The 26,120-nt window shown below is 30.6% G+C and overlaps 1 protein-coding gene across 2 annotated transcripts in view; it reads left to right on the forward strand.

Annotated features, from left to right (window-relative positions):
• The first annotated feature begins 10,617 nt into the window (after positions 1 to 10,617).
• Positions 10,618 to 26,120, forward strand: part of LOC126884065 (venom allergen 5 2-like) — a 350,744-nt gene continuing 335,241 nt past the window's right edge. The window contains exon 1 of one of the 2 annotated variants that reach the window (XM_050649852.1): positions 10,618 to 10,877. The gene's annotated coding sequence lies outside the window, so the exon portion shown is untranslated. The remainder of the gene's footprint in view (positions 10,878 to 26,120) is intronic. The other variant, XM_050649851.1, reaches the window with a different exon arrangement.

Below are 26,120 nucleotides of genomic sequence, written 5' to 3' on the forward strand. Positions count from 1 at the left end.
CCAACTATGGGCAATTCCCCTAACGCCATATCTGCACAATTTATCGAAGAGTACATCGTGTTGTACACAATCAAAAGCACGACTGAGGTCACAAAAACTGGTAGTTGGATTTTCACTATTTTCAATTGAAATTAAAACTTCCTAATAGAAATTGTTAATGGCTGTGGAAGTAGAAAATTTATTTCGAAATCCATGTTGATGTTTTGTGATAACTTGGTTGATATCTAAAAACGACAAAAGTTGGTTTAGCATTGCATATTCAATAATCTTAGATAGCACTGATGGAACAGATAATGGTCGATAATTTGAGATTAACTCAGAATCCGGTGAAATAATGGACGTTTTCAGCATACTAGGAAAAACACCACTACTGAAAGAAGCATTTATAATGTGAGCAAGTGGAGTCAAAATGTGAAAAGCAATTTTCTTTATTACTATACCTGACATTTCATCAAAACCACACGATGCTTTATTTTTTAATTTTATATTTAATTATATCTAAGGTTTCTTCCTCTGTTATATAAGATAGGAATAAACTATTTTGAACAAAATCATTGGATAACTGAAAATTAAAATTGGTTTAATTATTTTACTAATTAAATCTTCTGGTGCATTTATAAAATAATTATTAAATTTATTTGATATTATATCCGAATCTGTGATTTTAGTATCCTCTATTTTTAGACATATATTTTTGTGAGATTTTTGTTTGCCATTAAGTTCATTTATGACAGCCCATGTGGTTTTGTTTTTGGTAGAAAATTCAGAGATCTTGTTAAAATAAAACTGACTTTTTGTTGTCTCAACAAGAATTTTGTGCTGATATTTTTTGTGTCTATATAGAGGTTTTAGCTCAAGGTATGATTTACCCAAACTATACAAATCCTTGAGACTATTTGAAGAATATTTTACTTCTTCTGTTACCCATGTTTTTATGTTTTTGTAAAGTTTGGTTGTTTTCATAGGACAACCAATATTGAAATAGAACTGTAATTTATCATGAAAGGCATTATATTTACTCTCAACATCAGTTGCATGATAAACATCTTGCCATGTCTCTTTACTTAAGAGATTGTTGAATGTATTTATAGCGCCCTCATGTGTTACTCTGAAAGTATTTTGCACTGATGTCATAGTTAGTTCAATAAATTTTAACCTCATAAGAAATATATCGTGATCTGATTCAGTATTTAAATTTACAGTACCTGTACAATCATCACAATTTGTATATACCTGATCCAAGATATTTCTGCATGTAGAAGTCGACCTTGTAGGTGTAAAGTTCCTGGGAGACAATCCATAAGATGATAGGAGACCAGTAAATTTATGTGAATTGCTAAGTGTCATGGAATTTACATTAAAATCGCCTGTCAAAAATAAGAATTGATGAGGTTTAAAATTTGAATTCAAAATAAGATTAAGTTTTTCATAAAATAGCTCAAAATTACCTTTTGGAGTTCTGTAGCATACTAAGATTTTGTGTTGATCTGAGTTATAATTCCACTTTAGTCCACATACCTCAATGTCTTTTTTAACACAGAAATGATCGAGTAAAATGGAACTAACCTTCATATCATCTCTTGCCCAAACTGCAACGCCACCACATTTATGTTGAGATCTACTAAAAGAATTTACAATTTTAAAATTTGAAAAGTTATAGTTGTTAATCACCTCGTCATCCACTGACGACGTCTCAGTAATACAAAGAAATTTTAAATCAGAGTCCTGATAATCAGCATATAAACAATCCATTTTAAATTGATTTAGTCCCTGTATATTTGACAGAAGGAGTTCATACACATCCCTTCCTTTTTCCTGTTTAACGGTCGTTTCTTCATCCTTCATTTTATTTGAGTATGTGTTGGACGCTTCATAAAAAACCTGCTGGATGCCGTTAACTGTCATTCATCTGCGCAAAGGACTAAAAATTTTGATAAATTCGGTGACATTGTCACCAAAATGGAACATAAAGAATAAAGTATTTTCCGCGGAGTGCAAGGAATTGCACTTTGTGAAGCCGACAGACGTATTCCAGTTTAAAGACGCACCGATGAGCGATTTGCTCAGTGTAGCATAAGAGCAGCCAGAAATTTCGGAGGTGGCTCGATTATGATATAGGCAGGCATCTGCTTTGCAAGTCATACAGAATTAACAGTATTTCTTAGGTGGTCCCTGACAGGTGATCGGTATGTAAGAGAGATTCTTGAAGAAAATGTCGTACCTTTTGTATAAATTATTAGAGTTGCTAGAATACCGCACGTTGCTAGAATAACTATGCAATATCTGCAAGAGGTTAGTATTCAAGTTCTGGATTGGCCAGCAGTTAGCCCAGACTTAAACCCAATTGAGCATGTTTGGAAGTACCTATAAAGACGTATAAGAGCCCGTATCGTCGTTCGATATAACTTTGATTCACTGAGAAATGCTTTAACAAAAGAATGGGACATTTGGTATTTGAAGTACATAATACGGTCTCTGATAAAAAGCCTCTCACACAGGATGAGGGACGTCATTAGAGCCAAAGGTAGCAATATCAGATACTAAAATGCTCAATTTGTCTTTGAAATTTCTTATTTCGTAGATTTGTATTTGTTGAATAATTGTTATTCTTATTTTTTTGACCTGTTAGTCTTTGATTTTTCATTCTACTGGAATAAAACACTGTTAAATATTACTACGTTTCATTCCCTAGCATCTCCAAAAAATATTTAGGAGATACTAATCAAAACTTCTAGACTTAATACATTTATGCAATACTTTGTGCGACAAGTGTATACAGGGTGTCTGCGTAACTTGGAACCATATGGGAAACTTTTTTAAAATCAATTTTACGAAAAAAAGTCATTCTTTATAAAGTGCTCTGCATAGTCTAAAACCTAATATGCAATCATCAGATATCAAATTTTGTCAACAGTATACGAGGTATGTCAAAAAAAAATTAATTTCGCTCAAGAGCAAACTACCTTTATATTTCAAAATATCAAAAAAGTTTACTATGAAAAGTTATTTGTAATTAAAAACCATATTCAAATATGCAATAACAGCCTTCTACTTGAAAAAACAATTTCTGAAATTTTACTAAATTACCGATTCCGAACATCATTTTTATTTATTAGACATGTAATAACTCTTTTATTAATAATTTTAGGAAAAAAAGTTATTCTTCATAAAAATCTGTGCCTGGTCTAAACCTCAAGATGCAACCATCAGTTATCCAAGTTTGTTAGTTTTATACGAGGTGTGTCAAATAATATGAATTTAGAAAGAATTTAGAAACAATTATTTCTAAATTCATATTATTTGACACACCTCGTATAAAATTAACAAAGTTGGATAACTGATGGTTGCATCTTGAGGTTTAGACCATGCACAGATTTTTATGAAGAATAACTTTTTTTCCTAAAATTTTTTATTAATAAAAGAGTTTTTATACAGGGTGTCCCAAAAAGATTGGTCATAAATTATACCACACATTCTGGGGTCAAAAATAGTTCGATTGAATCTAACTTACCTTAGTACAAATGTGCTCATAAAAAAAGTTACAGCCCTTTGAAGTTACAAAATGAAAATCGATTTTTTTCAATATATCGAAAACTATTAGAGATATTTTATTGAAAGTGGACACGTATCATTCTTATGGCAGGAACATCTTAAAACAAAATTATACTGAAATTTTTCCACCCCATAAAAATTTTATGGGGGTTTTGTTCCCTTAATCCCCCCCCCCCCCCAAACTTTTGTGTACGTTCCAATTAATTCATTATTGTGGTACCATTAGTTAAACACAAGGTTTATAAAACTTTTTTGCCTCTTACTAGTTTTTCGATAAGCCAGTTTTTATCGAGATGCGCCTTCTTTTTTAATATGTTTACATAAAAAAGTTGTGCGGGTTTTGTTCCTTTAAACCCCGCAAATGTTTGTGTACGTTTAAAATAAACTATTATTGCGGTACCATTAGTTAAACACAGTATTTTTAAAACTTTTTTGCCTCTTAGTCTTTTTTTGATAAGTCACCTTGTATCGAGATGTGGCTTCTTTTTCAAAATATACCTAAAAATATAAATTATAAATAAATTTTCAGATTATATTAACAAGTTTCTAGAATCGTACTTGACCATATAACAATATGTGGTGGATTCGATAAATATTCAAAATATCTCGATAAACACTGCCTTATCGAAAAAGTAGTAAGAGGCAAAAAAGTTTTAAACACATTGTGTTTAACTAACGGTGCCACAATAATAATTAAATTGGAACGTACACAAAAGTTTGGGGGGATTAAAGGGAACAAAACCCCCATAAAATATTTATGGGGTGCACAAATTTCACTTTAATTTTTTTTTTAAGATGTTGCTTCCATAAGAATTCCACATGTCCATTTTCAATAAAAAATCTACAAGAGTTTTCGATATATGAAAATAAAACGATTTTCATTTTGTAACTTCAAAGGGCTGTAACTTTTTTTGTGTGCACTATTGTATATAGGTAAATCAGGTTAAATCAACCTATTTTTGACCCCATAATCTATGATATAATTTATGACCAATCTTTTCGGGACACCCTGTATATCTAATAAATAAAAATGATGTTCGGAATCGGTAATTTAGGAAAATTTCAGAATTTTTTTTTTCAAGTAGAAGGCTGTTATTGCATATTTGAATATGGTTTTTAATTACAAATAACTTTTCATAGTAAACTTTTTTGATATTTTGAAATATAAAGGTAGTTTGCTCTTGAGCGAAATTCATATTTTTTGACATACCTCGTATACTGTTGACAAAATGTGATATCTGATGATTGCATCTTAGGTTTTAGACTATGCAGAGCACTTTATAAAGAATTACTTTTTTTTGTAAAATTGATATTAAAAAAGTTTCCCATATGGTTCCAAGTTACGCAGACACCCATAAACACAATATTATGTTTATAATTGTTTTTTATATTTAGGTTTTTGTTTCAAATTGGCTTCTGTGAATCTAGAGGCAAAACTAGTCTAGTCGCAACATATTGAGTCCCGTGGGCACTTTTAGTTCGCCGCGATTTGATGGTGGTATTATAGGGTTTTTGGGTCGCTGAATCCAATGGAAGTGGTCTGGAAGCCCAAATGTGGTGCGTTTAATTGTTATTAACAAATTCTGGTAAAATTAGGTATTTTTCAGGAATTGTTAGAAGCCCTGTAAATAAATTGATAGTATTAAGGTCTTCCCTGGTGTATTTTTGGTCGCTGAATCGAATGCGACTAGTCGCGATTACTCAAAATGTGTTCTTATTTTGTTAATAACAAAAGAATTGTTTATCCGCCGAAAATCTCTAAATGTGGTATCTACAGCAAGTTTGTTGTCTTTTTTATAGTATTTTTATACACTAAATCGATTTCCACTAAGTAGTCGCCATAGTTTAAGCCATGTTCCGACTTTGTCATTAATAAATTATTGCAAAAATAACGGTTTATAGTACGTTTACTCAAGGTTATTGCTCTAAATTTTAAAAACGGCTTGAAATAACATGAAATTTGGCATGCACGTAGCTAACATGTCAAGCAAAACAAGTAATATTGTGCCGATGTGTGCTTTTAACCTGGGGGTGAGTTCCACCCCGTTTCGAGTTGAAAAAAGAAACCTTTAAAATAAGTCCGGAATTGGATATACTGATTAATTCTAAGCAACTTTTGTTCTTTAGAGTTTTTTCACTAAGTCAATACTTTTCGATTTATTTGCGACTGACTGTTCATTTTTCAACAAAAAAACCAAATAACTCGGAAAAGTATTGACTTAGTGAAAAAACTGTATAAAACAAAAGTTGCTTATAATTAATCAGTTTATCCACTTTCGTACTTATTTTAAAGGTTTCTTTTTTCACCCCCGAAAAGGGGTGACACTCACCCCCAGGGTAAAAGCAGACATCGGCACAATATTACTTGTCTTACTTGACATGTTAGCTACGGGTGTGCCCAATTTCATGTCAATCCAAGTGGTTTTTTTAGAATTTAGAGCAAAAACCGTGAGTAAACTTACTGTAAACCGTTATTTTTGCAATAATTTATTAATAACAAAGTCGGAACGTGTATTAAGCTATCACGACTAGGGTAAATCGATTTAGCGTATAAAAATACTATGAAAAAACTACAAACTTACTGTAGATAGCGCATTTCGAGCTTTTCGGCGAATAAACTAAATTATTTTGTTATGAACAAAATTACAAATTATTTTGAGTATTCGCGACTACTCGCATTCGATTCAACGACCAAAAATACCCCAGAGAAAACTTTAACACTATCAATTTATTTACAGGACTTCTAATAATTCCTGAAAAACACCGAATTTTACCATAATTTGTTAATAACAATTAAACGTACCACATTTGGGCTTCCAGACTACTTCCATTGGATTCAGCGACTCAAAAAAACGTATACCACCATCAAATCGCGGTGAGCTAAAAGTGCCCACTGGACCCCCTATGTTGCGACTAGACTTAACAGAAATAAAACATGAAGCACGAATAACTCTGAGAGATTAATTTATAAAAGTGATTAATTTTTTAACTGTTCTGTGATAGATAAGCAAAGTCAGGCAAATATGAAGGCTCAAAAGTAAGGTATATGCGCATATATATGCATATTATTTCTGTCAAATATGCATGCATATGTAAGGTGACCAACTGTACTCATTTACTGAGTTTTGTACTCTTTTTTCGCAAACCATACTCTTTTCAAATCCTGTACTCTGAAAGTACTCATTTGGATAATTTTATACTCATTTGTATTTCTAAAACATTTTTTAGATTATTTTATTTCAATTTTATTAATTAAATATTTAAAATTATTTTGACAGTGATTTGAATTTCACGCACGCATATTGCCTTGCTCTTTCCGGCACGTCATCAGGGTGGTAAAAGAGTTTCGTCCATTGTAATTTCTTTGAAGAAATTCGAAGAGTAAATTTATATTTAAATGAAGAAAAATTGAAAAATTAGACGAACAACCTTATTTAGCAAATAAATCCACTCCAAAGAAAAATAATTTTTTTTTTAAGAAAATAAAGTTTTTATCGTTTTTTCTTCTTTTTTTTTTCACCTATGAAATACTTGCGAAGTGTACTCTTTTTGAACAAAAAATAGTTGGTCACCTTAGCATATGCATTTATTTATGTCAAATATGCATGTGTATGCATATATTATTTGTGTCAAATATGCATGTATATTCATTTTTTTAAACAAAATGTGCACTTCATGAACTGTATAAATATAATAACTCCATAAAATATTAGTTGTAAGCTTGATATTATTATAAAATAAAACAAAACTTTTAAGCAATTATTTTAATTAGATAAATATATTCATGATCATTTATTTAAAAAACAATATGTGACGATAAGTTGTTCAAAATTTTGGAACAAAAAGTAATGTCGCCTATCATGATATGAATACATATTTTTGTATACAGGGTGGTGAATCGGAAAACGGGCCATAGGAAACTCAATGTAAAATTTTAAACTGTTGAATTCCTGCTTCCCTAATTTTGTTACATCAAATGTCATGAGAAGTTATTTGTAGAGGACTGAAATCTGCATTAAAAACCAAAGTTACAATTGTTCTACGATTTCAACACATTCCAAAATTTTGAAAAATATAATGTATTTACCGCAGTAGGTATGTGTGGGCATGTTAGGCCACACGTTACTATTTAACTGACAGTGAGAACACTATTGACTGAAGAAAATATCTTTATTATTAATACTTTCTCCTTAACTGAGGGTATCTGATCAACTTTATTGTGTTTTAAACAATAAATGATAAAATAAATAAAGAAATTGACAGTTCAAATTGTTAATATAATAAATTCATTGTCACCGAATGCAATTTTATACACATTATTGCACTGTGTGTGGCGTAACTTTGGCGTATTTCTCTGAAAATTGTATTATATTTTTACAAAATTTTGAATAATTATTATTCGTAGAAAAATATTAACAGTTGTTTTCAATACAGATTTCAATTCTCTACAAATAGTTTCTTATGACTTTTGATGTAAAATAATTAGGGAAGCATTAATTCAAAAGTTTAGAATTTTACATTGAGTTTCCTATGGCCCGTGTTCCAATTCATCACCCGGTATACAAAAACTCCGTTCTATATACACCTAAGTTATAGGAGCGGAGGCTTTTTAATATTATTTGAAACTTCAGCCTCTACATTATTAATTTAGTGTTTCATCAAACACCCCATTTAAAACATTTGCAGCCTTAAATAGAAATATGAAGCCAGTATAATTTTATTAATGACTGAATTAATTTTTTTTAAATGCCTTTGCTAATTTCATCCTCAACAATGTTGATCGTTCAAATTCCTTTATAAGTTTAACTACTTCAATTAAAGATAAACTTATATCCAGTACGTAGCTGAGGGATGCAATTTGGCACAAAATCACAGTTTGATTTTATATATGAAAGTTGTTATGGTACTATTTTATTTTTCAGCAATTCTTTGAAAAGTGAAGGTGGTTCGGAAGAATCGTCAGATAATTACATTATTACTGGCTTTAATTCAGCCAAATTTTCTGCACAAAACATGACAACCTCTAACCAAGTTCGCCGTCTAGTAAAAATAGGTTTTGGTGGAAGAGGAAGATTCGGCAAATGTTCTTTATTCAATTGAGTTCCTATATGTAGGTGCCTTAAGAAATATTTTTTTCACATTTAAAATTAAATTATTAACACGAGGACATTTATTTCTAATTTCTTCTGCGCCCCTATTTAAACCATGTGCTAATAGGCAAGCTTGTATGTACTACACGTGGATAAAAAATTTTTAAACTGTTTCCTACTTTAACCATGTAAGGTGCAGCATCTAAAAGAAAAAGCAAATATTATGTCATTGGGAACAGCTAACGGAAGAAAACATTTGCTAAACTGCCCACACATGTTTTTTATCACCCTGTACATAGTGTACACTCCAAAAATAACTGCTCAAGTTCAATATATAAACTACATTGAAATTCTCCTTACCTAAGTCACAGTATACAGAGGTCCTTCTGTTCTGTATACCAGTGGCGGTTATCCCTTTAGGTCAATTGGTCAATGACCTCCCTGTAATAATTGTACAATCAAACGATTATAATGTAATTATTTCCTTGAAAAAAGAAAATTTTCTGTATTAAAATGTTCGGAATACAATAGTATCGTTCAAAGTTAAATTTTGCTTTTATTGTATTGACTTTTCAGTCATTTTGTTGTTGTAAAATATAGCGACAAAGATGCCGCCAAAAGATTACCGATAAATAAACATGAAATACGAGCTGTTTGACAGTACCGAAAAGCCAAATTTATCTTTGACTGAAACTACCGCAATATTACTCTTAAGCAGCTAAATACGAACATTCCGATGGTCAAGAAATTTATTTGACCTCACTGTGAGAATACAGCACTGGGATTCCGAACGTTCACGAAAATACGCTCTTATATGCAAGTTGGTACCATCGTGGTCATTGACCGTAGACCGTAGATCTACGGTTGAGTGAGACGTGACTATCTACGCAGGGAGTAAGATTAGTTCGGAATTTACAAAGTTAAGTTAAGTGCGTTCGTGAGAATAATATTATTTTATTATAGATTTTTATAAAATGTCGGTAGTGGTTAGTATAAATGAACTCCAACGCCAAATAAAATTAAATTGAAGAAGAATCGATTTACTTTTTAAATCCGCATAAAAATGCAAGTTTTTATTTATTTTAGGTTTTGAGTTTAAGTAGATCCCTGAAGGGCACTAAGGATTATGAGAAAGAAGAAGAAGAAGAGTTTAAGTAGTTGATATTCTGGCTGTTATAATTACATATTATATCATACTATTTATCTGATTTATTTGACAATTAATAATGAAGACTTGTTCCTTTTATTTATTTCATATTTACTTGTCAAATAAAGATCCGCTTAAATTTAAACAACATATTGCAAAATAAATTATAAGAAACCAATACAGATGAAATAAGAAATTATTTAAAATGGGATTTGTAGGTCTTGTTTTTCCAAAAAAATCTTGAACCACCGGATATGACCTCCCCCTTCACTTACAGACCAGCCGCCACTGCTGTATACTCTGTCTAAGTTAATAAAAGACCAATAAACCATAGAAGCCATAAAGAAGCCATAATAGGCTAATTATTGGGAATTTTTACTTTATATTTTCAGGTACCCATTTAGAAATTGTTAAGGGATTAAGATAAGAATAATAAATAATATTACATATTTTGGAAATATCAGGTAGGAAGGTATTTGAACCATGAATCAACAAATAAATTGCTTTTGAAAACCTATTATATGCAGGCACTTTATTTTCAAATATACCAGTATATGCAAAATTCAAAAGAAAATACAAAAATATGCAAATGCACTCTTGCATATTTGCCTGACTCTGGTGATAAGCAATAAAAATTTCAGTAAAGTTCAGAGTTTTGGTTATTGTATTAATAAGAAACATATTAGTTATGTTGGCTTTTGTGATGAATTTTGCTCTCAGCGGTGGCTATCAATTCCACCGTCATCAATACAGTACATTATATTATAGAGGTAGTCACAAATACAAGAAACAGGTGATGCTGTCGGACCGCGGTCGACGATTTCAGCCTTGACACCTAGCACGGCTACCTCTGCAGGATATATAATCAGAAAACCAGGTAGCTCAATGGTAGCAGACAGATTGGCGACCGACGAGATACTTTCGTTTGGAATAAAAAATTTCTTTACATCTTTGTGCGGTTCATTCATTCAAATCGGTCGTGTACGTTGTTAATCAACAAGTACAAAACATAAAAAACTGTTAAAGTAATTGTGCATTGGTGAAGTGTATATTAAGTTCTTTGTGTTTGGATTGTTAAGAAGTTTAAGGTGAGTTTATTTTTTAAGAAACTGGTTACTGGCGAAACGTTGCTTATAGGAAATTCACTAACTCGAATGAGGAATATAGATACAATGTAATTTATCATTACTTTTCAATGCATTAGTGCCGTACAATTAATAAATTTTTCTCTCGTTGTGTTAAGCATATAAAATATTTTAGACAAACAAACTTAGCAACCGCTTTTATAGTAGAGGATTCGATATAAGGTCAATTTGCACCGATCTGTTTAATGGATAAAAATTATTGGATATGTAATTTAGCATGTTAACAATTACAAAAAACAAGGGTTGCCCGATCTAATATTTTTCGAACTATAATTAATTAGTAATTAAAAAAATGACATTTTTTTCATAAATTAAAAAAAGTTCGACCCAGGCAGATATTATTTCAGATTTTTTGGATCATTCTAAACAAAAAAGGTTTAGTGTAATGTAAAGTTAATCGTTTTCGAGTTACAAACAATTTAAAACTGAATAGAGAACGAAAGATGACAATTTTCTACTCTCAAAAACACAAGAAAAAAATATCATTTTTGTAATCATCAAGTACACAAATTCAAGAATTTTAGCAATGTTTTATTATAAAACATATTTTTTGAATTGTTTATAAGGAAGGTTTCTTATGGGGAGGCGGGCATTAACAACTAAAAAACAATGTTTCAGAATAAAATAAGTCCAAAAGACTTATCAAGAACTGATAGAATAAGGTTTGAACTTGAATTTAGGTACTTCGTAATTTCAAAAATGGTATTTCATACTTATGTTTTTGAGCCTTGAAAATCGTCATCTTTCGTTCTTTTTTCAGTTTTAAATTGTTTATAACTAGAAAGCGAAAAACTTTATAGAAAAATTACAAAAGACATTTTTTGTATTAGAATGACCTAAAAAATCTGAAATAATATCTGCCCGGATCAATTTGTTTTTATTTATAAAAAAAAGTAATTTTTTAATTATTAATTAATTATAGTTAGAACAAGTTTATATCGGGCAACCCTTGTTTTTTGTAATTGTTAACATGCTAAATTACATATCCAATAATTTTTATCCATTAAACAGATCGGTGCAAATCGACCTTATATCGTATCTTAGACTATTACGTTTGCATGTTGTGTATAAAAATTTTTAACAATCTATTAGAGTTAAATAATCCTGTCTTACAATAATTGTATTATTAATAAGCTACACTTACCGGCACAAAATTCCGCCCCCAAAATTTTTGTTTAAGTTTGACAATTTATAACGTTAACTTTATTATTTGTACTCCGACTTTCAAGATTCTTGCATTAGTTTTTAGGTATCTATAGGTTTTGATGTCGTTGTTATTATTCCGGTAACAAAAATTTTTTGTTTAGATGGCTTTATACGGGGGTGAGTAGGAGCGTTGTATTTTCTCCTAACTTTAAAAAAATCTGTGGAAGAATTAGGGGACTGATTTTGTTACATACTCCTTTTATATCATCCTGGAGATTAGCCTAATATTTTGTTTTTTGAATTATCTGAATAGCTCTTACTTTTCTTGTAATAGCCCAGTAAATGAACGGGAAATTCGGCGATACCATGTAATTTTCAGGGGCAACTCCGAATTGCATGAAAATTTGGATTTAGATTCTACTTACCCTCCACTTCAAACTTGAAATTGTGCAGTTGGTTGCTTTTACTTGGGGGCTGACATTCACCCCTTCTCGGGGGTGAAAAAACATACGTTCAAGATAAGACCGGAAATGGATAAATTGACTGATTTTAAGAAACTTTTTTTCTATAGAGTTTTTTACGTAAGTCAATACTTTTCGAGTTATTTGCCATTGAAAATGTTGATTTTTCGACAAAAAAAAACTACGTTTTCAGACGGTTTTTCGCAAATAACTCAAAAAGTAAATATTTTATCGTAAAAAATATCCTTAGCAAAAGTGTTGCTTATAAAAAAACCCAGATAATGGTGTGTACGTAAATTCTATCAATTAAATAAAAACAAAGTTGTAGCTCATGAAATATACGTTCTTATTCGTCTGATTCCAAATCGAATATTTCAAGGTGAAATCACCGAAAAATTAAACACTTTTCGGGAAAACTCATTTAAACTTTTTTAAAGTGTTTATAAAAAGCTTTTTTTTTAATTATTAACAAAAGTTTTAGCATTAAAAATAAGCGAGTTACGCTCAAAATAAACTTGGCCCTCTTTTTTTTGTAAAAAATCATGAAAATCTCGCCGTGTTTAGCTCCCAAAATTAAATTAATCCCTACCGCTTAACAAACAATTTACTTACCTATCTATTTTTTATATGATCTGTCAGTCTCATCGGTTTAAAGTGTTTATTTTTGAAAGAGTTATAATTGAGAAAGCTTGAATGGGTCACTAATTCATGAGTGTATGCAAATTTTGAACAGCCATATCTTAACCAATTTTTTTCTTACGGAGAAACAAAATGAAACTAGCGTATTTATAATAGCAAAACCTACATTTTTTTACTCTTTAAGATTTTTCTTATCACTAATACTTTTTAAGTTATTTTGAAAAAATGAAATTTTTCAAAAATTTTTAGAAATTTTTTTTTTACTATAAAACCAAATTTTTCAAAAATAAGCACTTCAAACCTTTCAAACTCACAGATCATATAAACAATACACATACAGTTAAAATAGATGGTAAAGTCAAACGATTAATTTCATTTAGGGTGATAAATAAAGGGAGGTTTTCACGATTTTTTTTATCAAAAAAAAGGGGCCAACTTTTTTTTAAGTGTAACTCGTTTATTTTTGATGATTTAAACTTTTGTAGAAAACAAATAATAAGCTTTTTTTCGATACTTTAAAAATGTTAATAAGGTTTTCCCGAAAAACGCTTCTTCCTTCGGTGATTTCGCGTTGAAATATTCGATTTGGAAGTAGACAAATAAGAACGTATTTTTTATGAGCTACAACTTTGCTTCTACTCAATTTGTAGACTTTAATGGTATACCATTTTTTTCGTTTTTTTATATGTTACACTTTTGCTAAAAATATTTTTTTCGATAAAACATTCACTTTTTGAGTTATTTGGGAAAAACGGTCTGAAAACGTAGTTTTTTTGTCGAAAAATCAACATTTTAAATCGCGAATAACTCGAAAAGTATTGACTTACGCAAAAAACTTTATAAAACAAAAGGTGCTTAAAATAAGTCAATTTATCCATTTCCGGTCTTATTTTAAACACGCGTTTTTCACCCCCCGAGAAGGGGTAAAGGTAACTCCCAAGTAAAAGCACCCAACGGCACAAATTTAACTTTGAAGTGGAGGGTAAGTAGACCCTAAATACAAATTTTCATGCAATTCGGAGTTGCCCCTGGAAATTACACTCCAAAACGGTCATTTATTGGGCAATAAGAGCTGTACAATTTTTTTAAATAAAAACACTGATTGACTCATAAATATCTTAAATATAGGTTGGTTTGATAAGATTGGAATGGCCCGCATGCAGCCCATATCTCAATCCTATTGAGAATTTATGGGATGAATTAAAAATAGCTATTCGCCGTCATCCTAGGCCTCCAGAAAATTTAGTACAGTTATGGCCCTGGTAGAGGAATATCGGGCTTCCTAGGCAAGGATAACACATCTTTATTCGATACCAAATATATTTCGAGCAGTCGTTCCTGCGAGAGGTAGTTTGCTACCCGCTATTGAATTGTTTTGTTTTGTTGTTAATTTTATTGCGTTTGATAATTTTAATGATATAAACCTTCAAAGCTGTGTTTTTATTTACAGCTTTTACAAGAAAATAGATATTCCGGTAACTCAAAAAGCAACTTTTTAGGCATATTTCCAGGATAATACAAAAGGAGTATGTAACAAAATCAGCAGTCCAATTTTTCCACAGAATTTTTTAAAGTTAGGTGAAAATACAACGCTTCCATTCACAATGAAGCAAACATTTTTTGTTATCGGAATAATAACAAACGAAACCAAAACATGTAGGTGTAGGTACCTACAAACTGATTGAAGAAACTTGAAAATCGGAGTATAAATATTTTTTTACTTTTTTCTGTACTCTTCCAATTTTAACATATACGTTTCACATTGAATGTCTACTAAAACTCTTAAAAATTGAAAAATATGAGGATGGGTAAAATAAAATGACGAGTTAAACCTCGAATTAAAGTTCTCACATGGATACCTCGTCCGCTGCACTCTGCTCTACATCTCCGCCCATATTTTTGGCGGAAACTTAGCCGAATCTGCTACATAATTGAGGGGATTAGATGCTAAGGGGTACAAGTGACAAAATATTGTAAACTAAGTTAAGTGCACAAAATAATACTAGATAGTACTAAAAATTTAGTGGCAAAGAGATACAGGTGAATTAACATACTGGTGGCGACATATTGCAGGTTCTAGTTTGACTACTTACGAAATCTTTAAAAACAGTTTGCGGCAAACAGGTATAACTTCACTTGTATTCCTTTGCAAGTAAGGTGTTGGATATTATTTTTGGTGAATCGTTTAGTATCTTTGCAAATCAAGCCTTTAATAAGTGTTCAAAATAAGTGAAATAATAACACAACATGTACCAAGGAATTTTTCATAAATAAAAACGTTTAATTTTTACGTATTTCTTTTTTATTTTAGTTTAAGAATTTAAGAAATTTGTAAGGTACTTAAGTGGCAAAGAAACAAGTGCAAAATTTGAAGCAGATAGGTACAAGTGCGAACGTTTTTTCCAAGTTTTAAATATTTTGAATGAAAATAATTACTATTAGTGTAGGAAACAGAGGTTGAACCTTGCAAAATGGACACAAGTCCGGTTTAATTTTTTTTCTGGTGTATTAAGGGGTGCTTATTATAGGACTAACTTTTTCTGAAAAAATTTCGCCCCGGAATCCCCCTTTTCACCCCTTTAAAGGGGGTAATTTGTGGTTTTTGCGGAACGTAGCCCTTCCTGTACCTTTTACGAAAAATTTCTTTTATAGAAATATAAAGAGAACTATATTTTCAACGATTTGTTTTCAACAGCATATGTCTATCATCCACCGTTTAGCGGGGGTAGCGCCCCAAATTTGACAAGTTTTTAAAAAAGATGTTTTAAAAAAATATATATTTTTCCCTAACTATAACGGAAATTAAGAAGACATCTAACCGCAATTATTCGCAAATAATTGATTGATTTTTTGGTATAGGTTTCACTTCAGGGTAATTGCCCTTTTTTTAATTACAGGGTGTTATATTTTAAAAAACCCCTTTTTATACCATCTGAACCGTTTATGCTAGAGTTTAAAGACTTTCAACGATTACCCATGTACTGGTGCTATTTACAAATTTGTATAATGCACCCCCATTTTTTCCCCGGAACCACCCCAAAAAAAAGAAGAATTAATAAATAAAGTGATTTTCTCGGAATCCTTCGCACACAATGCCCTTTATTAATATGCTTCATATATCATTTTGTGCACGTTATTATTACCCATGCATGGACACCAAAAGCGATTTCCTACTGCAACCCCTGCAGCCAAAAAAAAATAAATAAAATGGGGGGTTGAAATTTTTTTTTGTTTTTTGCTTTTTGATCCATATGGGCATATGCTTCATCAATAGTGCTTTTCAAAAATATATATGGTTATTGCAACATCCCTACGGAAACCACCCCTATCCTTGAAAATATACTGCAAAAACTACCCCTATCCCTTGGCGAGGATGTTTTTACGATTTTCTTATCACCTATGCATTATTTTTAAACAAAACTTATATAAGGTTAAAGACCACTATTTACTCTAAAAATTAGGTCCTATTCATTTTTTTCGTATAAGCAACCGTTACGGCACAGTGGCGCCGTAAACCTCATATATGCTTTGGCAGGCTCCAGTTTTTGTTTTCTTTTTCGTCATCTGTTTGTTTTATTGATAAAGTACTTATGTAAAATAAAACAACACAGTGTAACCTACAAATTATGACCCATGCACATTTTACGGTCTTTGCGCCCCAAAGCCACAGTGGTGGCCCAAAATCAATTTTTGCATATTTTCGCCACCTACACGTATTTTATTGCATTAATGCTACCTTAATAGCACAATATTCACCCTTAAGTGGTCGCTAAGTACTGGAGTATCCAGGAAGGGGTGATGGGGGTGATCACCCCCCCTCTCAAACCAAGTGATATTATATTTAAAGATTATAAAAATATTCATTTATTTTTATAGAAATACTTATGTTATATTATTATTTTTATAAAAATGGCGTACTTTTTATTCTTTAGCGACAGTGGCGGATCCAGCATCGTTAAGAGGGGGGGTGCCAATTGGTTAAATTTCTATAAAAATAAATGAATATTTTTATAATCTTTAAATATAATATCACTTGGTTTGAGAGGGTGGGGGGGTGATCACCCCCAGCTTCCCTCCCTGGATCCGCCAGTGCTTAGCGACCACTTAGGGGTGAATATTGTGCTATTAAGGTAGCATTAATGCAATAAAATGCGTGTAGGTTGCGAAAATATGCAAAAATTGATTTTGGGCCACCACTGTGGCTTTGGGGCTGATTGTAAAATTGATTGGGAAAGATTGTAAAATGTGGATAAGTCATAATTTGTAGGTTACACTGTGTTGTTTTATTTTACATAAGTACTTTATCAATAAAACGAACAGATGACGAAAAAAAAAACAAAAACTGGAACCCGCCAAAGCATATATGAGGTTTACGGCGCCACTGTGCCGTAACGGTTGCTTATACGAAAAAAATGAATAGGTCCTAATCTTTAGAGTAAATAGTGGTCTTAAACAATGTATAAGTTTTGTTTAAAAATAATGCATAGGTAATGAGAAAATCGTAAAAACATGCTCGCCAAGGGATAGGGGTAGTTTCTGCAGTATATTTTCAAGGATAGGGGTGGTTTCCGCAGGGAGGTTGCAATAACCATATATATTTTTGAAAAGCACTATTGATGAAGCATATGCCCATATGGATCAAAAGGCAAAAAACAAAAAAAAATTTCAACCCCCCCACTATATTTATTTTTTTTTTGGCTACAGGCGTTGCACTAGGAAATCGCTTTTGGTGTCCATGTATGGGTAATAATAACGTGCACAAAATGATGTATGAAGCATATTAATAAAGGGCATTGTGTGTGAAGGATTCCAAGAAAATCACTTTATTTATTAATTTTTCTTTTTTTTTTGGGGTGGTTCCGGGGAGAAAATGGGGGTGCATTATATAAATTTGTAAATAGCACCAGTACATGGGTAATCGCTGAAAATCTTTTTACTATAGCATAAACAGTTCAGATGGTATATAGTGGGGTTTTTTAAAATGTAACACCCTGAAATTAAAAAATCAGCAATTACCCTTATGTGAAACCTATACCAAAAAATCAATCAATTATTTGTGAATAATTGCAGTAGGATTTCTTCTTAATTTCCGTTACAGTTAGGGAAAAATATATATTTTTTTAAAACATCTTTTTTTAAAACTTGTCAACTTTGGGGCGCCACCCTTGCTAAACGGTGGATGATAGACATATGTTGTTGGAAATAAATCGTAGAAAATATAGTCTTCTTCATATTTCTATAAAAGAAATTTTTTGTAAAGGTACAGGAAGGGCTACGTTCCGCAAAAACCACAAATTACCCCCTTTAAAGGGGTGAAAAGGGGGGTTCCGGGGCGAAATTTTTTCAGAAAAAGTTAGTCTTATAATAAGCACCCCTTGATATACCAGAAAAAAAATAAAACCGGACTTGTGTCCATTTTGCAAGGTTCAACCTTTGTTTCCTACACTATATCTTTACAAAAGCTTTTACAATTAGATACATAAAAGGTATAAAATTAATTCAGAATAAGTCCATAAGTAAATAATTCGCTGTAGAATTTGCTATATAAAATAATTTTGACTTCGTTTTTCTCAATTAAACCATTTTGTCACTTGTACCCTTTAGCATTTAATCCCCTCAATTATTCTGAGTGAAGAAACAGCATTCGAAAGCAGTGTGTTAAATATTTTCCTGCATCACTATCTTTGTCCTTGCATAAGGATGATAAGCTTAGTGCTAGGAATATTGCACCACCTGAAAAATAAAAGAAATTATATAATTTATATAAAACAAGCTGAAAATGCGAGAATTATCATAATGAAAACTTTGTTTATATACGTATTTAAATCCATAATATAGAAAATTGCTATTACGAAAAGCTGTTTAGAATTAAAAATTATGTTTTAATGTGCAAGTATATCATTCTAATTTAAATGTTGTGAACTATAAAGATACTTTACTCGAAATTCATATTTTTTTACATACCTCGTATAAAATGATTCATGATCATAAATCTTAGACCAAGAAGAGATTTTTATGAAGAATAACTTTTCTTCGTCAAATTAAAAATACAAGAGTTATAAATGAAAATGATGTTGGTATCCATAATTTGAGAAAATTCGTCAAATATTTTTTTCCATTAAAAGGATGTAATTTCATATATCAGAACATACTTTTTTATTCCAAACCACATTTTAAATAACAATTTTCCAATATTGTAAAATAAATAATACATGCAATACATGATAAAGATACTTTTTACTGATGAACTTTACTTGGATCTACAGACCGAGGAGTCTCGTAAATTCCACGGCTTTGCGCCACGCTTCACGCAACCGTATTTGCGTACTTGTGCTTTGAGTTGTGTGGGCGTGCGCTGGTCGAGTGGAGTTATAATTTACCAAATTTAAATATAATCGTTTCGACTAATTCATTATTAATATAGTATAATATGTATTATTGCTTTCAAAATATACTCAAATTGTATTTTTATACATTTATTACACATATTATTTTATATAAAAATTAAATTCACTATAAAATGTCATTTACATTTTATTAATAGCTAAATAATTTAAAATTTAGTTTGACATTCACGAAGTGTCAAACTCAAATGTAAATAATAACATTTGCTTTGCTTAACAAATTCAGATTAAAAAGTAGCCTACTTCCTAATCAAAGATTTCAGCTGACGTTTAGTGCCTGGTAGGAAATAACCGGATTGTGACGTCACATTTTAGATTTTGAGGTCGATTATCTCGAAGACGGTTAGATATATCGAAATGCCGTTTTCAGATTTGGATTCAGAAGACAAAACTACATAAGAATCCATCTATACATCTGCTCTAAGTATTGCAGGAGCGGCAACGCAATAACACACAGACTTTTGCAAATTTATAAACGAAAGTTTTCGTTGAAAAGATATTAAAAATTAATAATAAAATGTAAAAAGTAAAAGTTAAAGAACTTTGGGCAATATTCAAAAGTCCCATCTATATAAATAGTGTCCAAATGTGTTAATAACAATTATTGTAAATTGCTGTTGCAGAAAAACATAATAATTTGGTTTTCTATGTCGTTTACTATTAGAAACTCATCGAATTTTTTGGTTTTTACTGGAAATGTTTTTAATATATATCATTAGTTTCTTCTAGTTAGCGACTTCTACCGAGAAAAGATGACGTTTATTAATTTATGATTTATTTTATATTGCAAAAATTATAGTGTAGCCATATATTTCGTCTAAATACTATTATAGTTAAACAAATAGTGTATATAGTAATAATAAACAAACAGCTCTATTTGATTGCGTTGGAAATACCACCAATGCCAAACAATTGTAAATTAATTGAAATGTCCTAATTCAAAAATATAATTGTACTCTGGGCTAATTAGCATAATTCATGGAAAAGTTATTTACCAGCAATTTTATTGCTGGAATGGAATTATAAGATTCTATATATTAATAATATAGGTATGCAAATCCGCAGATAGTGTGCTACTATTTTTATAAACAAAATGGCGCCGACAAATCGTATTTTTTTTCAATTATTGCTCTATAACTCCGAAGATTTTAACTTTATACCAAAAACATCCAAATAAAAATCCACCGTAATTAAATTCTGCATAGAGATATGTTTTGCCGATTCGCTCCGACGAAAATTTTCCTCGAAAAATGCGGGTTTTCCCAACAAAATCTCTAATTTTTAAATAAAGTTTTAGGTGATTAATTATTAATCAATAATTAAATAACTTAGTGACGTCAAAGTGATAATTTTTGGTATAGATTGTAATTTCAGAAGCTGGTGAAAATTAAACTAATATTTTAGCAACAATTCAATTGTTAATTAACAATTTACGATCGCAATAATAACCAACATAATCATGATACATTGATCAAACTTATAAAGATTATAAAGATGAGATGCTTATTTATTATTTTATTGACAAAATGTAAATTTTTCGTTTTTTTGCATAATCTTTAAATTTTGAAAAAAAAATAGTTATAATACGCTGGTCTAATTAGTAAAGCACAAAGAAAGGTTATCTACCAGCAATTTTATTGCTGGAATCGAATATTATAATCCTATATGTTAATAATATAAGTATGCAAAGTCCGCAGATAATGTGCTACTTTTTTATTAACAAAATACCGCCCCCCAATCCTTTTTTTTTTTTTCAATTATTGGTCTATAACTCCGAAGAATTTAACGTTACACCAAAAACACTCAAATAAAAATTCACCATAATTTAATTCTACATAGAGGCGTGTTTTCCCGATTTACTCTGATGAAAATTTTCCTCGGAAAATGTGGGTTTTTCCAACAAAATCTCGAATTTCTAAATAAATATTCTTTGGGCAAGTAATTATTTATCAATAGTTAAATAACTTGGTAAAATAAAATATTTCTTTGTATAGATTATAACTGCAGAAGCCGGTGAAAATTAAACGAATATTTTAGCAACAATTCAATTGTTAATTAACAATTTACAGTCGCAATAACAACCAGAATAATCATGAAACATTGATCAAACTTAGAAAGGTTAAAAAGATGTGATGCATATTTAATATTTTGTGGACAAAATATAAATTTTTAATTTTTTTGCATAATCTTTAAATGTTAAAAAAGATAGTTATAAACAAATTAACATTTCTCAGAAATTGTTTATTATATAATAATTTTAAAAAATACTTAAAATGCGTATTTCAAAGGTCTTGAAAATGAATGCATTAAAATTTTTTTCCAACCATTTGCAAAAAAGTTATGAAACAGTAAAGTAAACATACGATTACTCCGTTGTTTATAATTTGTATCAATTGTTTCAAAGCTTAGAAGTGAGTTTTAAACTAACAAACTAATTACTCTTAAAAAATGTCAAACATTAGTTCAATGGTTATATTTTAATCAAAGATTAAAAATGTTTTTTTGTAATTTTTAGCGCGAAAGTAGGCTTAATACAGAGCCGGAGATAAAATTAATGTTCACTCGAAGCAACCGACATGCTTTAAACTCGCGCGAGTTGTGTATGTGAACGGTGTACGTCGCGCGGCGATCGTGAAAATTTCGAATGAAAATTTTAGCTACGGTACTGTATTAGTCTACTTTCGCGCGTGTAAATTACAAAAAAAAATATTTATAATCTTTAATTAAAATATAACCATTAAACTAATAATCGATATTGTTTGTAAGTAATTAGCTTGTACTTTAAACTCACTTTTACGCTTTAAAAGAATTAAAAAAACATATAAACAACCTAGTAATCGTATGTTCACTTTGCTGTTTCATAACTTTTTTGCAAATGGATACAAAAAAGTTTTGAAGCATTCATTGTTAAGATCTTTGAAATACGCATTTTACCTATTTTTTAAATTAGAATATAATAAAAACTTTCTGAGAAACATTAATTTGTTTATAACTACTTTTTTTAACATTTAAAGATTATTCAAAAAAATTAAAAATTTATATTTTGTCAATAAAATATTAAATAGGCATCTTATTTTTATAAGATATCAAAATTTGATCAGTGTATCATAATTATTTTGGTTATTATTGGGACCGTAAATTATTAATTAACAATTGAATTGTGGCTAAAATATTCGTATAATTTTCACCGGCTTCTGGAACTATAATCTAAACCAAGAAAGCTTTTATGTCACCGAGTTATTTAATTATTGGTAGATCATTACTTACCTAAAACTTTATTTGAAATTTAAAGATTTTGTTGGGAAAACCCGCATTTTCCGAGGAAAAGTTTCGTCGGAGCAGATCGGGAAAAACATGTCTTTATGCAGAATTTAATTTCAGTGAAATTTTAGTGGGGTGTTTTTGGTCAAAAAAACACGATTTGGGGGCGCCATTTTGTTAATAAAAAAAAGTAACACACTATCTGCGGACTTTGCATACCTATATTATTAATATATATAATCATAAGCTTCGATTAAAGCAATGAAATTGCTGGTAAATAACTTTTCCCAAAAATGGCCTATTCTCCGATAATAATCAGCCCACTATTTTAGTAGTAGATAAAAAAACAGTTCATGGAAACTCACAGAAAAGAAATTTTCAGAAAGATCATGCATTCAAATGTTAATACAAGACAATAAAAATATTAAAAAATGTTCAAAATCATTCGCTACCATCTAGTTTTGTCCATTTGTTCTTTCCATCCTGACATGATTTTTTGGAATGTTTATAAATTTTTTATAGACGGCAGGTTATTACATTACTACTTTTATAGCACCAATATGAAACTAAATAATAAACTGTCTATTTCAGTCATTATTGGTCTGACCATTTTGTATTTGATCGTGTTAAGCACTCAATATTAATCGAAGTTCTAAAAGACAAAATTTATAGTGGAATCAAGCAACATCAGTTTTAGTAGATGGTTTGGAATCACATGCTGTTAATATTAAATGAGGACTGCGGCAGGGATGCCTCTTGTCGCCCCTGTGTTGCAACGTTTGCTCCGAAAGAATTTTTAGAAATGCATTTTTTGAGAAACAAGAAGGAATAATTCTGAATGGTGAAGTCATAAATAATTTGCGATATGCGGACGACACAGTACTCCTAGCTTCTACTCAAGAAGATTTGCAAACATTACTTGATAGTGTCGTTAAGAGTTGTAAGGGAGAAGGTCTGGATCTAAAGATACGGAAAACCAAAAATACTTGGAATAAGTAAACAACAGAATATAAAAATCGCCTATATAGAGAGGGGCTAAATTATGGAATAAATTCATTTTCTCTAAAATGGACGACATTGCAGAAAAACACCGAAACAGAACGATTTTTATTTTTAAATTACAATTTTTTGGAGTATATTTCATACTAATGACGTCATTCATCTGAGCGTGATGACGTAATCGATGATTTTTTTAAATGGGAATAGGGGTGTGGTGTGGCACCTCATTTGAAAGGGTGTTTTATTCTCTATTCAGTAATATAAACAATAATATCATTATTTATACAGGGTGACCCAATAAATAATTTTTAAATTAAATTAATTGACTCAAAAAGAAAAATGTAGTAATTTATTTAACTCAAAATACATTGTACTGCTGTCAGTAAATAGAAAAAAATGTTTATTTCACAAATAAATATTTCTTTTCGCTTAAATTAAACCACAAATAGCCTCCCATCTACCTATTGGCAATTTGAATATTTAATTTAAGCGAAAAGCAATGTGTATTTGCCAAATAAACATTTTTTCTATTTTCTGACAGCGATAGAAAGTATTTTGAGTTAAATAAATTGCATACATTCTTCTTTTTTCGTCAATTAATTTAAGTCAAAAATTATTTTTTGGCCACCCTGTATAAATAATGATATTAATGTTTATATTACTGGATAGAGAATTGAACACCCGTTCAAATGATGTGCCACACGACCCCTATTCCCGTTTAAAAAAAATAATCTATTACATCATCACGCTCAGATGGATGACGTCACTGGTATGAAATATAAAATATGCCAAAAAATTGTAATTTAAAAATAAAAATTGACTTGTTTCTGGATTTTTCTCCAAAGTCGTCCATTTTAGAGAAAATGAAATTATTCCATAATTTAGCCCCTCTGTGTATATGTAAATACATAATACCAAACTTAAGCAAGTTGATCAAATTGTTTACCTTATACAGGGTGTCCAGAAACTCTACCGACAAACGAAGACAGAAGATTCTTCAAATAATTCTAAGACAATTTAACCCTATTCACTTAGTCCGAAAATGCTTCCTACGGGAGCTAGAGCTCTTTGAAGATGGCGTCTTGTAATGAGTTTTTCTTAAATACCTCCAGAACGCTTCTATTTAGAAAAACAAAAATTGGTACGCGTATTTATCTTCCAGAGATAAATCTATTCCATCTTTTGCGAATTTTTAGTACCGATCATAGGCGTCCGTTTTGGGCAGGGCAACGGTTATTTTATCGCATAACTTTTTTGTCTTTAATTTTTAAGCATTTTTGACACTGATTATTAAATTGTGAGGTATTCTAGTGCTAAAAGGTACTCTTGTTTTAGGTCGGTAGGACACACCGTTTTCTCGAAAAATCGATTTGAAAATTTTTCGTTCTTTAAATTTCAAAAAAAAAATTTCCAAAAAAACCTTTTTAGAAAGACGAAAACTGGTACCTTTATTTATATTCCAGAGATAAATCGATTTCATTAATTGCGAATTTCTAGTACCGGTCATAGGCGTCCGTTTTGGGTAGGTCAACAGTTATTTTATAGCGTAACTTTTTTGTCGTTAATTTTTAAGCATTTTTGACACTAGATTATTAAATTATAAGGTATTCGAGTACTAAAAGTTACTCTTGCTTTAAGTTAGTAAAATACATCGTTTTTTTTTTTGAAAATTTTTTTCCATTTTTTTTTCAAATTCCCAAAACGAAAAATTTTCAAATCCATTTTTCTAGAAAACGGTGTGTCCTACCGACTTAAAGCAAGAGTACCTTTTAGTACTAGAATACCTCACAATTTAATAATCCAGTGACAAAAATGCTTAAAAGTTAAAGACAAAAAAGTTATGCGATAAAATAACCGTTGCCCTACCCAAAACGGACGCCTATGACCGGTACTAGAAATTCACAATAGACGGAATGGATTCATTTCTGGAAAGTAAATACGTATACCAATTTTCGTTTTTCTAAATAGAAGCGTTCTGGAGTTATTTAAGAAAAACTAATTACATGACGCCATCTTCAAAGAGCTCTAGCTCCCTTAGGAAGCATTTTCGGACTAGGTGAATTGGGTTAAATTATCTTAAAATTATCTAAAAAATCTCCTGTCTTCGTTTGTCGGTAGAGTTTCTGGACACCCTGTATATAATTTTAATTGTAAGACAGAGAGTCACGGCGAAATTAGATCTAGGATAGAGTAGGCCAGAACCGCTTTTAAAAGGATGTCCAAGGTATTATGTAACAGAGACCTAAAATTGTCATTGAGGATCCGCCTACTTCGCT

Source organism: Diabrotica virgifera, chromosome 4 (genome assembly GCF_917563875.1).
Source record: "Diabrotica virgifera virgifera chromosome 4, PGI_DIABVI_V3a".
In the NCBI taxonomy this organism is placed as follows: Eukaryota; Metazoa; Arthropoda; class Insecta; order Coleoptera; family Chrysomelidae; genus Diabrotica; species Diabrotica virgifera.